The sequence below is a fragment of the Staurois parvus genome, unplaced genomic scaffold (assembly GCF_062004578.1).
Source record: "Staurois parvus isolate SC_StPar_1 unplaced genomic scaffold, SC_StPar_1.0 ptg003595l, whole genome shotgun sequence".
Lineage (NCBI taxonomy): Eukaryota > Metazoa > Chordata > Amphibia > Anura > Ranidae > Staurois > Staurois parvus.
This window is the reverse complement of record NW_028321391.1, coordinates 1-19,074: the sequence shown is the minus strand read 5'-3', so window position 1 is coordinate 19,074 and position 19,074 is coordinate 1. Positions and strand designations below refer to the sequence as shown.

General features: G+C 37.1%; 1 long non-coding RNA gene across 1 annotated transcript; it reads left to right on the top strand.

Moving 5' to 3' along the window:
* Positions 1-1,470: 1,470 nt before the first annotated feature.
* On the top strand, positions 1,471-9,935 carry LOC149427663 (uncharacterized). Its single transcript, XR_016311237.1, has 3 exons — positions 1,471-1,606; positions 5,112-5,623; positions 9,578-9,935. It is a non-coding gene; the product is annotated as an uncharacterized LOC149427663 (long non-coding RNA).
* The last annotated feature ends 9,139 nt before the right edge of the window (positions 9,936-19,074 follow it).

The following is a 19,074-nucleotide window of genomic DNA, read 5'->3' as shown; positions in this document are numbered from 1 at the left end:
ATTATCTATCTATCTATCTATCTATCTATCTATCTATCTATCTATTATCTATCTATCTATTATCTATCTATCTATCTATCTATTATCTATCTATCTATTATCTATCTATCTATCTATTATCTATCTATTATCTATCTATCTATCTATCTATCTATTATCTATCTATCTATCTATCTATCTATTATCTATCTATCTATTATCTATTACTATCTATCTATCTATCTATCTATCTATCTGTCATCTATCTATCTATCTATCTATCAACTTTGTATATGTATGCATGCATGTACGTATATACATATTAATTAAATCTAGCTATATATCTCTCTATATCTATATCTATCTATCTATCTATCTATCTATCTATCTATCTATCTATCTACTTTGTATATGTATGCATGCATATGTATATACCTATTAATTAAATGTATCTCTCTCTCTTTCTCTATCTATGTATCTATCTATTTAATAACTTTATACTTGTATGCATGTATGTTTCTATTACCTTTATATATCTATGTTTATATAGCTATCTGTCTATCTATTATTTATCTATCTATTATCTATTATCTATCTATTATCTATCTATTATCTATCTATCTATCTATCTATCTATTATTTATCTATCTATTATCTATTATCTATCTATTATCTATCTATCTATCTATCATCTATCTATCTATCTATCTATCTATCTACCTATTATCTATCTATCATCTATCTATCTATCTATCTATCTATCTATCTGACTGTCCATCTATTTATTAACTTTATGTATTCATGCATGTATGTATGCATCTATTTATTAAATCTCTCTCTCTCTCTCTCTCTCTCTCTCTCTCTCTCTCTCTCTCTCTCTCTCTCTCCTCTCTCTCTCTCTCTCTCTCCTCTTCCTCTCTCTCTCTCTCTTCTCTCTCTCTCTCTCTCTCTTTCCATATACCCATATATCTGTCTATAGGCATGTCCATCTGTACACATCCTTGAGCTCTCTATTATGTGAAAGACACTTCTGTGAACTATAAAGACCAGGGCACATCCCAGTATATAGTGAATAGTAAAGTGAATAGTAAATCCTTTTAATGGGCTAATTAGAGAATTTCTAAGTACAGAGAAACTCTGAAGATCCACCAATTAACCCTTTGTGGCTCAGCCCTGGGAAGCAGCCCTGCAGCAGGACAGTCCCTGCAGAGTCCCAGCCAGGCACTTGAATGCGAAGTGAATAAAGAACATGCTGGAGCTGACAGGGACTCATTGCTGGCTGAGTATTTAATGCAAAAGGACGTGGTCCTGGCGTGCCCCCTCTAATTACTGATCCCCCCACCCCACCCTCCTATGAGTCACATTAACTAACGCCATCTCCCGGATGACTGACAGCTCGCTGGGATCTGGGAGGACGCGGCCCCTTTAAGAAGTGAATGTAAAAGTAATGATTTATCAAACTCTTATTATCAAGAAAATGTCACAGGAAGGGCACCTTGTTCTGTACTGACGCAAAGCCGACTCTTTTCCACGAAGCTATAGAAGCCTAGCCTGCTCTCAGCAGCCAATTCAGTCTATCCGAGTCGGCTGTGTGGATTATCTGCTGTGGATGCTCTCCTGGAGAGAGGTGAGTGGGGGGTGGGGGTCCTGTGATCTGGGGGGGGGGGGGGAGGGGGGTCACCTCATTCTACAGCTATCCTTTTCTACTTAACCCGACCCCAATGTCTGCCTGTACTCAGGGAACTGTCCCAGTCCTGAACCTGACCCCCAATATCTGCCTGTACTTAGTGGACTGTCCATGGTGCTAGTCCCGACCCCAATGTCTGCCTGTACTCAAGGCACTGTCCCTACTGCTGGACCTTACCCCACTATCTGCCTGTACTCAGGGAACTGTCCTGGTGCTGAACCTGACCCCCAATATCTGCCTGTACTCAGGGGACTGTTCCCATTGCTGAACCTGACCCCCAATATCTGCCTGTACTCAGGGGACTGTTCCCATTGCTGAACCTGACCCCCAATATCTGCCTGTACTCAGTGGACTGTCCTTAGTGTCGGACCTGACCCCAAAATCTGCTTGTACTTAGGGAGCCGTGCCCATTGCTGAACCTGACCCCCAATCTGTCTGTACTCGGGATTGTCCCTAGTGATGGACCTGACCCCCAATATCTGCCTGTACTCAGGGGACTGTCCATGGTGCTGCACCCGACCCCCCAATATCTGCCTGTACTCGGGGACTGTCCATGGTGCTGAACCTGACCCCCCAATATCTGCCTGTCCTCAGGGGACTGTCCATGGTGCTGAACCTGAGCCCCCCCAATATCTGCCTGTCCTCAGGGGACTGTCCATGGTGCTGAACCTGACCCCCCCAATATCTGCCTGTCCTCAGGGGACTGTCCATGGTGCTGAACCTGACCCCCCCAATATCTGCCTGTCCTCAGGGGACTGTCCATGGTGCTGAAACATTTTTTCAACTAAGCTTGCTGAAAGGACTGTTTTGAGACCTATGGCCATGTCTGTCTGTCTGTCTATTATCTATCTTTCTATTTTTGACATCTACAAGATTATTATTACCTGCTTCTGACAAACAATTGCAAACATTTCTATATAGATAGAGAATATAAAAACAATGTATCTATTTAGAAAATATTTTGAATTAAGTTTCTTTATGTAAATGTTTTTACACCGAGATTGTCCGCCCATCCCTGTCCCACACAATCTCTCTCCGGATCTCACACACATTCTCTATCTCTTTTCTTTCCTCTGTCTCTTTCTGCCTGTTTTCTCTACTTTTCATACACACAGTCTCTTCTCTTTTTCTTTTCTTTTCTTCTCTTTTCTTTTCTTTTCTTCTCTTTTCTTTTCTTTTCTTTTCTTCTCTTTTCTTCTCTTTTCTTTTCTTTTCTTCTCTTCTCTTCTCTTCTCTTCTCTTCCCTTCCCTTCCCTTCCCTTCCCGTCCCTTCTCTTTTCTTTTCTTCTCTTCTCTTCCCTGTCACCTCTATTAAATAGTGTCCCTGTCTGTCTCTCTTCTCTCTTTCCTTTTATCTCTATCTCTCTTTCTCCCCATCCTCTGTCTCTCTATTTTTCTCTTCTGTCTTTATTCCTCTGTCTCTCTCTCTACTTCTCTCTCTCTCTGTCTCTAACTCTCTTTCTCTTCTTTTCACTCTGTCTGTCCCCCGGTCTCTTTCCTTTTGTTTTTATCTCTCTCTCTCTACTCTGTTTCTCCATCTCTGTCTCTCATTCTCTCTCCTTCTTTCTTACCTTCTCTCTTTCTTTCTTTATCTCTGTCCTTCCTCCTACCTCCCTACTCCTCTCTCTCTTTCTCTCTCTCTCTCTCTCTTTCTCCTTCTGTCTCTCTCCTTCTGTCTCCCCACATCAATTCTGTCTCTTTTCTTTTTCTCTTTCTCTTTCTGTCTCTACTCCTCTGCCTCTTTCTCTCTCTGTCTCTCCCTCTCTCTCTCCTTCTAATTCTGTCTCTCTGCTTCCTTAAACCCCCCTCTCTATTTCTCTCTGTACCCCTCTCTATCCTTTTTCTGCCTCTCTCCTTCCTTCCCTTCAATTCTTCCATATCTCTATCTCTCTTTCTTTATTACCCTCTCTTTTTCTCTTTCCATCTGTCTTCTCTCCCCCCCCCTTACTCCTCTGTCTCTTACTCTCTTTCTTTCTCTCTCCATTTTTCTTCTCCCTCCCCCACTCATTTGTCTCTTTCTATCTCCATCTCCCCCCCCCCCCCCCTCATCTGTCTCTCTCTGTCTCCTTTTCTCCCCCCCCCCCCCCACTCATCTGTCTCTCTCCTTCTCTCTCTATCTCTCTCCATCTCCCCCCCCCCCACTCAGCTGTTTCCTTATCTCTCCATCTCCCCCCCCCCCACTAATCTGTCTCTTTCTCTCTCCATCTCTCCCCCCCCCCCCCCCCACTCAGCTGTCTCTTTCTCTCGCTTTCTCTCTTCTCCCCACTCATCTGTCTCTTTCTCTCTCCTTCTCTATCTATCTCTCTCCATCTCTCCCCCCCCCCTCTCTTTCTCCCTTGATATCAGACAGATTTCCTATATAGCCTGGTGTATAATAAGTGTAGGCAGCTGATCCCTGGCTTCCTATAAAGGTAACTACCTACCTTTCCTGATTACCTGGGGCCCCTCACACATGGGAATGGGGGTAGTATTTGCAGTTCCCACCCCCCTCTCTTTTTCTCCCTTGATATCAGACAGATCTCCTATATAGCCTGGTGTATAATAAGTGTAAACAGCTGATCCCTGGCTTCCTATAAAGGTAACTACCTACCTGTCCTGATTACCTGGGGCCCCTCACACATGGGAATGGGGGTAGTATTTGCAGTCCCCCCCCCTCTTTTTCTCCCTTTATATCAGACAGATCTCCTATATAGCCTGGTGTATAATAAGTGTAAGCAAACTGATCCCTGGCTTCCTATAAAGGTAACTACCTACCTGTCCTGATTACCTGGGGCCCCTCACACATGGGAATGGGGGTAGTATTTGCAGTCCCCCCCCCTCTCTTTTTCTCCCTTGATATCAGACAGATCTCCTATATAGCCTGGTGTGTAATAAGTGTAAACAGCTGATCCCTGGCTTCCTATAAAGGTAACTACCTACCTGTCCTGATTACCTGGGGCCTCTCACACATGGGAATGGGGGGTAGGTTTTGCAGTCCCCCCCCCCCTTCCTCTGTGGATCTGCAGCCTGTCTATAGAATCAGGCAGTGCTGTGTGCTGCAGAGTGACACAGAGCAAATGGGGCGGAAAATTAAAGAATCTTTGTACAATAGTGAGAGGAGCAGGGAGCCTGTTCCAGCCGTGATATGAAATCCAACTAGGCTGGGGGGTGTCCTGCATTCCCCCCTCCCTCCCTACCATTCTGCATTCTCTATCCTCAGGCTTGTCTCTTCTGTGCACCCCATGGCCTGTGTGTTCCACACAAACACTTTAACACTGGAACATAATTAAATCTTCCTATAGCATTGGGTACTAGGCTTAGTCAATGCTACGCTGCTTCCCACAAGCCATTCAATGCTGAGGTGCCATTACACACCAAGCTGAATCAATGGAATTGGGCTTCCAGGGGACAGGAAACTAGGCTTGTTGCAGCCATTGTGATAGGAACCTCATTGCTCTTTTTATAGGACTTCGTGAACCCAATGGACTTGGGACAGAAGACAGTGAACAGTCCAGAAGGTGCTGGCCCAGGACTTATTGGAAGCACCAGGCAAAGTCCTGACAATGACCTCCCTCTGCAAGCCTCCTCCAAGCTGGCCAGGTTGTCTCAATCAGCCTCCAACGATGGCAAGAGCTTTGCAGCAGAAGAAGTGAGACCCTGCGCCCTGGAGCGCTCCAGAACCGGGGGTTCCTGCAAGGTCAACAGCACCCAAGCCACGGGAGCTTCGCCCTGAGGAAGGACTCTGCAGAGAACTTTCCTTTGAAGAACCAGGTCATGGCTGACCTCAATGGGCAGAGCAACTCGGTGCCATGCAGGATTGTGCCCCTCCAGAGCGCAGAGGGGGACAGCCAACAGGCCTTTGGGAAGACCACACTGGAGCAGAACAATGCCAAGGGGGGCTGGGTGCCCCTGAGCCAGAGCACGGTGGTGCTGGGCGCAGATGGCAACACGTCTGTCCTGACTGGCAGCCTGACTGGGGTAAGTTCCTGGGGTTTTCATATGCTAATTGTCCTCAGATCCCCAAAGTCTGGCATGACCACATGTGCCCATTGCAGGATTTCCCATAGTCATGGTACAAGCCATTTTTATTTTTCTCTGTTTTTTTTATGGGAATTTATAAAATTATTTCACATGAATGTTATTAGCAGATCTAAAATGTTTAGTTTTGCCTTGATGTCTTCCATTTTCAGACACTTACCTGCAGAATCACTTCCCTGGGCCAAAGCTGGCCATACATTATACAATTTTTTCAATTTCCTTTAGATTTACCTTCAACTGTGCAGTGCAAGGGCCGGCCTGACTGCAGACAAATGGAAAGTGTTAGGTTCGACCTCAAATTATGTGGATTTTGGTCAATCTAAATCAAAATTGTGCAAGAAAATTGCATCATGTATGGCCAGCCTTAGGATGTGTGAAAATCCAATTTACAAAAACATTCTTCCCAACCAGCATCAGATGCTTCACACATCAGTCTATCTATCTAACTATCTATCTATCTATCTATCTATCTATCTATCTATCTATCTATCTATCTATCTATCTATCTATCTATCTATCTATCTATCTATCTATCTATCTATCTATCTATCTATCTATCTATCTATCTATTATCTATCTATCTATCTATCTATCTATCTATCTATCTATTATCTATCTATCTATCTATCTATCTATCTATCTATCACCTATATATCTTGCTTAATCATAGGCCCCTCATGAGAACATTTGGCCACAATTTAAAGTTGTAGGAAAGGAGTTTTAAACTTTATGGTCAAAGCAGCAAAGTGGGACTTTTTTCCCCATAAAGTGGTATCTGCTGGGAGCAAAGACAAATTCAAAACTACTTCTAGATATTCATATCTATCTATCTATCTATCTATCTATCTATCTATCTATCTATCTATCTATCTATTATCTATCTATTATGTATCTATCTATCTATCTATCTATCTATCTATCTATCTATCTATCTATCTATAATATATATATATATATATATATATAAACAATTTGAGCTGTATTTCAGTTAATTATTTCCTATTTATATCATAAGGCAACATATACATACTGTATGAATAATAAAAATGGTATACTGATTGATAAAGGCCTTTTTCAATTCAATCCAAATCTATTAAAGGTTTTCCACAGGGTACAAAAGAATCAACATAAAATAACAATTAAAAACACGAACACACATGCAATTTATATACTGACTGATAAAGGCCTCCAGCAATGTGGTTTTGATTTTAAATGTGAAAATCTTTTTTTTTTTTTTTTTAATTCAAACAACCTAAATTATTAAATGTTTTTTGCACAGGGTACAAATAATCAACATAAAATAACAATTAAAAACATGGACACACATGCATATTATTTACTGATTGATAAAGGCCTCCAACAATGTGGTTTTGATTTGAAATATGAAAACCTCTTCTTTTTTTAATTCAAATAACTGAAATTATTAAATGTTTTATGCACAGGGTACAAATAATCAACATAAAATAACAATTAAACACACAGACACACATGCAAATTATATACTGATTGATAAAGTCCTCCAACAATGTGGTTTTGATTTTAAAATGTGAAAACCTCTTATTTTTTTTAATTCAAACTGGAATTATTAAATTTTTTTTTGTACAGGGTACAAATAATCAACATAAAATAACAATTAAAAACATGGACACACATGCAAACTATATACTGATTGGCAAAGGCCTCTAACAATGTGGTTTTGATTTTAAATGAGAAAATCTTTTTTTTTTGTAATTCAGACAACTGGAATTATTAAATGTTTTTTGCACAGTGTACAAATAATCAACATAAAATAACAATTAAAAACACGGACGCATGTGCAAATTATATACTGATTGATAAAGGCCTCCAACAATGTGGTTTTGATTTTAAATGTGAAAACCTCTTCTTTTTTTTTTTTAATTCAAACTGGAATTATTAAATGTTCTTTGCACAGGGTACAAATAATCAACATAAAATAACAATTAAAAACATGGATACACATGCAACCTATATACTGATGGATAAAGGACTCCAACAATGTGGTTTTGATTTTAAATGTGAAAATCTTTTTTTTATTATTATTCAAACAACTGACATTATTAAATGTTTTTTTTGCACAGGGTACAAAAAAAAACAACATAAAAAAAACGCAGACATATATGCAGATGATATACTGAATGATAAAGTCCTCCAACAATTTTGATTTTAATTGTGAATACCCTTGTTTAATACTTGGCGTTTGCTGCTGATGAACTTCAAGACCCACAGTGCCCACAGCATCTTAACTGGACAGTTTAGGACTACTTTTGCATAACTTTTCTTAATTATTATTTGTTTTATTTTATTTTTAATCTTATTTTTATTAATAAGGTCCAACTCACATGCCAGAGATGTGGATGTAATAAGAGAAAGCTGTCACTCACCCTTAGATGTGGATATAATACATGATAACTGTCACTCACCCTTAGATGTGGATATAATACATGATAACTGTCACTCACCCTTAGATGTGGATATAATACATGATAACTGTCACTCATCCTTAGATGTGGATATAATACATGATAACTGTCACTCACCCTTAGATGTGGATATAATACATGATAACTGTCACTCACCCTTAGATGTGGATATAATACATGATAACTGTCACTCACCCTTAGATGTGGATATAATACATGATAACTGTCACTCAGGTATACATGGTAGCTTTCTCTCACTCATAGATCAGGATATAATGCAGACTAGTTCTCACTCACTCATAGATATGGATACAATATATAATAGCTCATTCTCTCATAGCTCAGGGTGTCATACATGAAAGCTGCCTCTCGCCCTTAGATATGGATATAATACATGCTAACTGTCACTCAGATATAATACTTGATAGCTTTCAATGACTTATAGGTCAAGATATAAGACAGTAGAGTTGTCACTCACTCATAGATATGGATACAATACATGATAGCTGTCATTCCCTCAAAGATCAGGATATCATACATGCTAACTGTCACTGAAAACATTATAGTTGTCACTCACTCTTAGATATGGATACAATCCATGATAACTGTCACTCAGATATAATACAGTATATGAAAGGTGTCACTCACTGATAAGTCTGGATTTAAGACAGGACAGCCGTCATGTAGTTATTGATCAGAATATCATAGATAACAGCTGCCATTCACTCATAGACCAGGATATAATATATGACAGGTGTCACTCACTCATAGGCCAGGATATAATATATGAGAGGTGTCACTCACTTATAGGCCAGGATATAATATATGAGAGGTGTCACTCACTCATAGGCCAGGATATAATATATGACAGGTGTCACTCACTCATAGGCCAGGATATAATATATGAGAGGTGTCACCCACTCATAGGCCAGGATATAATATATGAGAGGTGTCACTCACTCATAGGCCAGGATATAATATATGAGAGGTGTCATTCACTCATAGGTCAGGATATCATACATGACATGTGTCACTTATAAATCAGAATATCATTGACAACAGCTTTCGTTCACCCATTGATCAGGGTATAATACATAACCGTTGTCACTCAGGGTTTAGATTATAATATATGACAGCTGTCCCCACTCATAGGCCAGGATATAGTATATGACAGGTGTCACTCACTCCAAGATATAATATATGGAAGGTGTCACTCACTTATACACCAAGATATAATATATGGAAGGTGTCACTCACTTATACACCAGGATATAATATATGACAAATGTCACTCACTCATACACCCGGATATAATAGATGGCAGGTGTCACTCACTCATACACCCGGATATAATAGATGGCAGGTGTCACTCACTCATACACCAGGTGTCACTCGCTATAAGTTGTCACTCAGAGTTGTGCTATATCCCTGACATCTGATTTCTGCTCTCTAGGACGATGATGGAGATGAGAATAAAGCCAGAGGAAACTGGTCCAGCAAACTGGATTTTATCCTGTCTATGGTGGGCTATGCGGTGGGTCTGGGCAATGTCTGGCGGTTCCCTTACTTGGCTTTTAAAAATGGCGGAGGTAATGTGTGTGCAGACAGGCATGGCTGTGTGTACAGGGCTGGGAAGCCCCATCACATCCCACACATCTCATCCTCCTTTCCGAAGGTTCAAAGCATGCACTGTGCATGGATCTCATGGTCACAATCCATTCTATTGTTACAGTTTGTGAATCGCTGATAAAAATCGATACAATTATTATTGTGTGCCTTTTTCACTGCAATGTCAAGGTGTAACGTGTGCTAGTCTGCCATCTGAACTTTATCATTTTGTGTGCTCTTTTTCATCATTTCCTAAAATCCAACTGCAGTTATTATGTAATTTTGTGACGTAAGACAATCATTGTGGTTTTCATTGCATTACACACAGTCACATAATCATCAGCAATATATTGATACACAAAGTCACACAATCATTAGTAATATATTGATACACACAGTCACATAATCATCTGCAATATATTGATACAGAGTCACAAAATCATCAATAATATATTGATACACAAAGTCACACAATCATTTGTAATATATTGCTACACAGTCACATAATCATCAATAATATATAGATATACACACAGTCACACAATCATTTGTAATATATTGATACAGAGTCACAAAATCATCAATAATATATAGATACACAAAGTCACACAATCATTTGTAATATATTGATACAGAGTCACAAAATCATCAATAATATATAGATACACACAGTCACACAATCATTTGTAATATATTGCTACACAGTCACATAATTATCAGTAATATATTTATACACAAAGTCACACAATCATTAGTAATATATTGATACAGAGTCAAAAAATCATCAATAATATATAGATACACACTGTCACATAATCATCAATAATATTTAGATACACACACACAGCTACACAATCATTTGTAATATATTGCTACACAGTCACATAATTATCAGCACTATATTGATACACAGTCAAATAATAATCAATGATATAGAGATATACACACAATCACACAATTATTAGTAATATATTGATAAACATAGTCACACAATAACTAGTAATATATTGATATACACAATCACACAATCAGTAATATATTGAAACCAAGTCATATAATAATCAATAATATATAGATATACACAGCCACACAATCATTAGTAAAATACTGATATACCCAGAGCAACACGATCACCAATAATTAATATGTCCACAATCACACAATCATCAGTAATAAATTGATACACACAATCATTAGTAATATATTGATACGCACAATCATTAGTAATATATTGATACACACAATCATTAGTAATATATTGATACACACAATCATTAGTAATATATTGATACACACAATCATTAGTAATATATTGATATACCCAGAGCAACACGATCACCAGTAATTAATATGTCCACAATCACACAATCATCAGTAATATATTGATACAATCATTAGTAATATATTAATACACACAATCATCAGTAATATATTGATACAATCATTAGTAATATATTACTACACACAATCATCAGTAATATATTGATACAATCATTAGTAATATATTAATACACAGTCACATAATAATTAGTAACATATATACACAGTCAAATAATAATCAATGATATATAGATAGTCACAGTCACACAATAATTAGTAACATATTGATACACACAGTCATTAGTATTACTGTATACTGATATACCCAGAGCAACACGATCCCCAGTAATTAATATGCCGACAGTCACACAATCATCAGTAATATATTGATACTCACAGTCACACAAACTTTAGTAATATTTAGATATACAAGAAGTCACACAATCATTGGTCATATATTTCTGCACACAATCACAAGCTTGTATATTGCTACACAGTCACACCCTCATTAGTATTACATTGTTACACACAAATACACAATCATCGATCATATATTGTTACACACAAATACACAATCATCGATCATATATTGTTACACACAAATACACAATCATCGATCATATATTGTTACACACAATTATTCGTTTTATATTGCTACTCACAATCACAAGTAATACATTGCTACACAACCACACAATCATTGGTCATATATTCACACATATATTCACACATATATTCACACATATTCACATATATACTCACAATTACAAGTAACACATTGCCACACAATCATTGGTCATTTCTCACTACACACATTACTACTTCGCATCGTTCTGCTCCACACAATCATTCGTATAATTGCTGCCTGGAATCATTGTTCCTATCTTTCTGCACACAATTATTAGCACTCTATTGCTGCACACACACTCATTAGTGAAATGTTGCCACTCACACTCCACACTCCATGCAGTCTGTATAGGACATGGTGTTAGTCCGCATGCGAACCCATTTAAAAAAAAATAAAGTTGTATTTCTTCAGCTGTGCACTCATTTGCTTGTAACCCCCCCCCCACCCCCAAATGATGATGTATTGTTACAATGTAATTATGTTGTGTCCTTATATGTTGTACAATGTGCGATGTGATGTTTCGGTCCAGTGGTGGGATTATTGCACACATTGCAGTGGATGCTTTGCAGTCCAGTGTTGTCGCTCAGCAGTCGGATCTGCATTGTGCAATGCGGTGTGCGGGGGCTGCAGAGCACACTTGGCTGTTCATAAATCACACGAACAAAGTCCTGCTGGGAAATGGATATTTATTTTTTGCTCCATTTTTATACATATATGATAGAGTTTTGTGTTGGAATACACATCCCTGCGTCGTGTCATGTAAGAGATACAAGGTCACCATCCAGCGAAGTCCTATTGCTAGGTGAGGTGTCACTTGTATAAGGACAGATGAGAGGACACACAAAGAATACACCCCCCCCTCCCCCCAATACCCCCCCCCCCCCCCCCCGCACACACCTGCAGTATTTCAGACCAGGTTGCTGTGTATCTGAGTTGTGCTTTTAGCTGCGAATATTCATTATTATATCATTACTGCTGCAGTTATGCAGAACCCCGTGTTAGTGACACCATGAAGCCTCAAATCTGTGCAAACAAAATGATTTACAACATTTCCGAACTGCAGCGTATAACAGGAAATACAGAGTGCAATAATACCGCCGGATATTCGCTGCTGGATCGTCTGAGGTTCCGTCCATGTGGACTGTACGATGGTGACATCGAATGTGATTCCTCTTATTGTTGTAGCTCGGTATTAAATGGTTCGATACATTGTATAACATGTATGTTCGGTATACAGGCAATGTGCAATCGTGTGTTCATGAATACAGTCATTACATGCATCACTGCTGTGTAATACAGTCACACAAACATACATAGTACATGCTACATGCATCCAGACAATATCATACACTCCAAATTATTACATACAATATACAACTTCAAGCATCACATATACTCACAGATTGTACTACATTGTGCAATATTACATACAATACACTGCACTGTGCAATATTACATACCCTAAGGGCACTGTTCAGTATTACATACACTCAGAGATTGCACTGCATTGTACAACATTACATACCCCAAAACACTGTTCAGTATTACATACACTCAGAGATTGCACTACATCGTTTAATAGTACATACGCTAAGACACTGCTCAGTATTACATATACTTGGAGATTGCACTACATAGTACAATAGCACATACACTCAGAGATTGCACTACACTGTACAACATTACATTCCCCAAGGGCACTGTTCAGTATTACATAAACTCAGAGATTGCACTGCATTGTATAACATTACATACCCTAAGACACTGTTCAGTATTACATACACACAGAGATTGCACTATATTGTACAATATTACATACCCTAAGGGCACTGTTCAGTAATACATACACTCAGGGTTTGCACTACATTGTGCAATATTACATATACCAAGGGCAATGTTCAGTATTACATACACACAGAGATTGCACTGCATTGTACAACATTACATACCCCAAGGGCACTGTTCAGTATTACATACACTCAGAGATTGCACTACATTGTACAACATTACATACCCTAAGACACTGTTCAGTATTACATACACACAGAGATTGCACTATATTGTACAATATTACATACCCTAAGGGCTTTGTTCAGTATTACATACACACAGAGATTGCACTACATTGTGCAATATTACATACCCCAAGGGCAATGTTCAGTATTACATACAATCAGAGATTGCACTACATTGTACAACATTACATACCCTAAGACACTGTTCAGTATTATATACACTCAGAGATTTCACTGCATTGCTTAATAGTACATACCCGAAGACACTGCTCAGTATTACATATACACAGAGATTGCACTATATTGTACAATATTACATACTCTAAGGGCACTGTTCAGTATTACATACACTCGGGGATTGCACTACATTGTACAATATTACATACCCTAAGGCACTACTCAGTATTACATATACACAGACAATATGTTACTCTGTACATTATAGGACTCAGGCAATATATTACACTGATACAGTCAGACAATGCACTACACTGTGCAATAATACACACACTCAGACAGTTTAATACATTGTACAATATTATATACAATACGACAATCTAATACACTGTGCAATAATACATACGCTTTGAAAAGTTTCTGCAATATAGAACATTAGGTGGTATGACACCCAGACAATATACTACAATGTGGTATATTACATGACATTATATTGCACTGTCTTCCATACCCTCAGAAAGTATACCGCAATGTACATGACTACACAGCCAGACAATATACTATACTGTGCAATATTACATACACTCAACTGACTACTACTATACTACATTGAACGACATTATATACACTCAGGCAATATACTCACCTTGACAATTTACTGCACTGTACAGTATTACTGACACCCAGACAACAGTCTGCATTGCACAATGTTACATACACTGAACGACAATGTACAGTATGACATACACTGACAATATATTGCACTGTACACTTTTACACACACAATTTACTGCAATGTCACGACATTATATTGCACTATATTACATACACGCAGACAACGTGCCACAACGTACATTATTACATACAGTCGGACAATATACTGCACTGTATATTATTACACATATTTAGACAGTTTACTGCAATGTTACATGACATTATATATTGCACTACATTAAACACAGAGAATATACTGCATTGTATTATTAGACAATTTACACCAATGTACAATAATTATATAACATTATATTGCACTGTCTTACAACATACCACTACTCACATCGTTACATACAACACAACAAACTACTTTAGCAGTCTTACATACAATGAGACCATATACTGCATTGCACAATATTCGACAATTTACTACAATGTACATTAATTATATGATATTATATTGCACTGTCTTACAAACAATCAAACCATATACTGCATTGTATTATTAGACAATTTACACCAATGTACAAATATTATATATTGCACTGTCTTACATACAATGAGACCATAGACTGCATTGTACAATATTATACAATTTACTACAATGTACAATAATTATAGGATATTATATTGCACTGTCTTTCATACAATCAGACCATATACTGCATTGTATTGTTAGACAATTTACACCAATGTACAAATATGACATGACATTATGTTGCACTGTCTTACATACAATGAGACCATATACTGCATTGCACAATATTATACAATTTACTACAATGTACAATAATTATATGATATTATATTGCACTCTTATATACAATCAGACCATATATACTGCATTGTATTATTAGACAATTTACTACAATGTATAATAATTATATGATATTATATTGCACTGTCTTACATACAGTCAGAATATTTATATACTGCATTGTATTATTAGACAATTTACACCAATGTACAAATATTATATATTGCACTGTCTTACATACAATCAGACCATATACTGCATTGCACAATATTATATAATTTACTACAATGTACAATAATTATATGATATTATATTGCACTCTTACATACAATCAGAATATTTATATACTGCATTGCACAATATTAGACAATTTACTACAATGTGCAATAATTATATGATATTATATTGCACTGTCTTACATACAATCAGACCATATACTGCATTGCAAAATATTAGACAATTTACACCAATGTACAAATATTAGATGACATTTTATTGCACTGTCTTACATACAATCAGACCATATATACTGCATTGTATTATTAGACAATTTACTACAATATACAATAATTATATGACATTATATTGCACTGTCTTACATACAATGAGACCATATACTGCATTGCACAATATTATATAATTTACTACAATGTACAAGAATTATATGATATTATATTGCACTCTTACATACAATCAGAATATTTATATACTGCATTGTATTATTAGACAATTTACTACAATGTGCAATAATTATATGACATTATATTGCACTGTCTTACATACAATGAGACCATATACTGCAATGTACAATATTAGACCATTTACACCAATATACAATAATTATATGACATTATATTGCACTGTCTTACATACAATGAGACCATATACTGCAATGTACAATATTAGACCATTTACACCAATATACAATAATTATATGACATTATATTGCACTGTCTTACATACAATGAGACCATATACTGCATTGTATTATTAGACCATTTACACCAATATACAATAATTATAGGACATTATATTGCACTGTCTTACATACAATGAGACCATATACTGCATTGTATTATTAGACCATTTACACCAATATACAATAATTATATGACATTATATTGCACTGTCTTACATACAAGGAGACCATATACTGCATTGTATTATTAGACCATTTACACCAATATACAATAATTATAGGACATTATATTGCACTGTCTCACATGGTTACATACACCACAACAAACTACTTCAGCAATCACAATTGCACATGTTGGTACTTCCTCGTGACATTGAGCACCTTTCAGCACTTCTGCTTTCTATATACATGTGAAGACATAAGTAACACACACAAATACATGAATACAAATAAATACACAAACGAATTCATACAGAAATATATAACAAAACACAAGAAATAATGATAAAAAAAATACAGACAAACGACTACCGAATATTGGACTCCGGAGCTGGGTGACGGCGGAACACGAAGCCCCGGAACGCCATCTCACTGCAGCAGTTTGCAGAACATTTTGCACACAGAATCTTCGGAATATTGCGGCGGATGGTTTTGCTCGGATCGGTTTGGTGTCGTTGCTTTGGTGTCGTTGTCGGCCAGCATGCTGTTCTGCGTCGGACACTTATTGATTGCACGGGCTCTATGTATTGTCGTACTACCAGACAATTATATATATATACAGAGGACGTCACATTCAATTTGTATTTAAAATTGTGTTTTATTGCTCCGGTAATTGCACAGAAAAGTTGTATTTTCACCCGCCCCCCCCCCAGAGGCTTTATCTATAGACACCCCGATAAATGTGATGACGGAGTATGATTATGAAGGCAGGGATTGCTGAGCCACCACCCCCCCCCAATCTGTCCCAGAGAACTCAGCAAACTGGAGTTTGATTGACAGCTGTCACCTGCAGCGTTCCTCTAAATCCTCCTGACACCCACACATCTCTGCTGCGTGCTGTGCCCGCTCGGGAGAACCACAAGTCCCAGCAAACACTAGTCTATGAACAGAAATATGTCATTCACACTTATCACCCATGACAAATAATGACATGTTTATCCAGGAACTTGTACTGCAGACAGGGCCGGGACAAGGGGTGGGCAGGAGGGGCAGCTGCCCTGGGCACTGTGGTATCATGTGAGGTTGGGGGGGGGGGGGATTTGTTTTGGAAGGGAGAATTTGGAGAAAGAAAGAGAGAAAAAAAATTGGGGGAGGTCAAAGAGTTGTGCTGGGAGAGGGGGGAATTTTTGCTGACACACAATGCTCACACATCTTGAGATTGTGGGGGGGGGGGGGGGTGCGCAATTTGGCATGTTCGCCCTGGGCTCTAGATGACCTTGTCCCAGGGATGACTGCAGACACATACAGATTGCAGTGGTGGGAATAAAAGGCGTTTATTTCTATAATCCAGGATATTTAAAAAAAAAATAAAATTCACCCTCTGGAACTTTTGTAAATAAAGACGGAGCAAATGTCTACAATAATCATACACTATTAAATACATTGGGGAAATGACACCCCTTCCAAGGAATATATCAATGGATTAATACAAGATATATATATATATTAGAATAGACATTGTGTGTTGGTGTGAATGCAGAGTTCTCCATGAAGGCACAGCCATTGTCACCGACACAACAATCCTGCTGGAAATATTATTATTATTATTATTATTATAATACAGTATTTATAGAGCGCCAATAGTTCGCTCAGCGCTGTACATTACAAAGGGGGACAGAACATGTGACAGAACAATACCAATACAATGTGATACACGAGGGGATCGAGGGCCCTGCTCCTTGGAGCTTACAATCTAGGAATATTATAGTTTGAAGGAATTGTTGCGCTGATAAAACACAATCATGATAGAGCATGGGATTATATAGAGACTGTAGATAGATAGACAGATAGATAGATAATAGATAGATAGATAGATAATAGATAGATAATAGATAATAGATAGATAATAGATAGATAGATAATAGATAGATAGATGATAGATAATAGATAGATAATAGATAGATAGACAGATAGATAGATAATAGATAGATAGATAGATAGATAGATAATAGATAGATAATAGATAGATAGATAGATAGATAGATAGATAATAGATAGATAATAGATAATAGATAGATAATAGATAGATAGATAAATAGATAGATAGATGATAGATATAGATAGATAGATAGATAGATAGATAGATAGATAGATAGATAGATAGATAATAGATAGATAGATAGATATAGATAGATAATAGATAATAGATAGATGATAGATAGATAGATGATAGATAGATAGATGATAGATAGATAATAGATAGATAGATAATATAGATAGATAGATGATAGATAGATAGATAGATAGATGATAGATAGATAGATAGATAGATAGATAGATAGATAGATAGATAGATAGATAATAGATAGATAGATAATAGATAGATAATAGATAATAGATAGATAGATAGATAGATAGATAGATAGATAGATAGATAATAGATAGATAGATAATAGATAGATAATAGATAATAGATGATAGATAGATAGATAGATAGATAGATAGATAGATAGATAGATAATAGATAGATAGATAATAGATAGATAATAGATAATAGATAGATAGATAGATAGATAGATAGATAGATAGATAGATAATAGATAGATAATAGATAATAGATAGATGATAGATAGATAATAGATAGATAGATAAT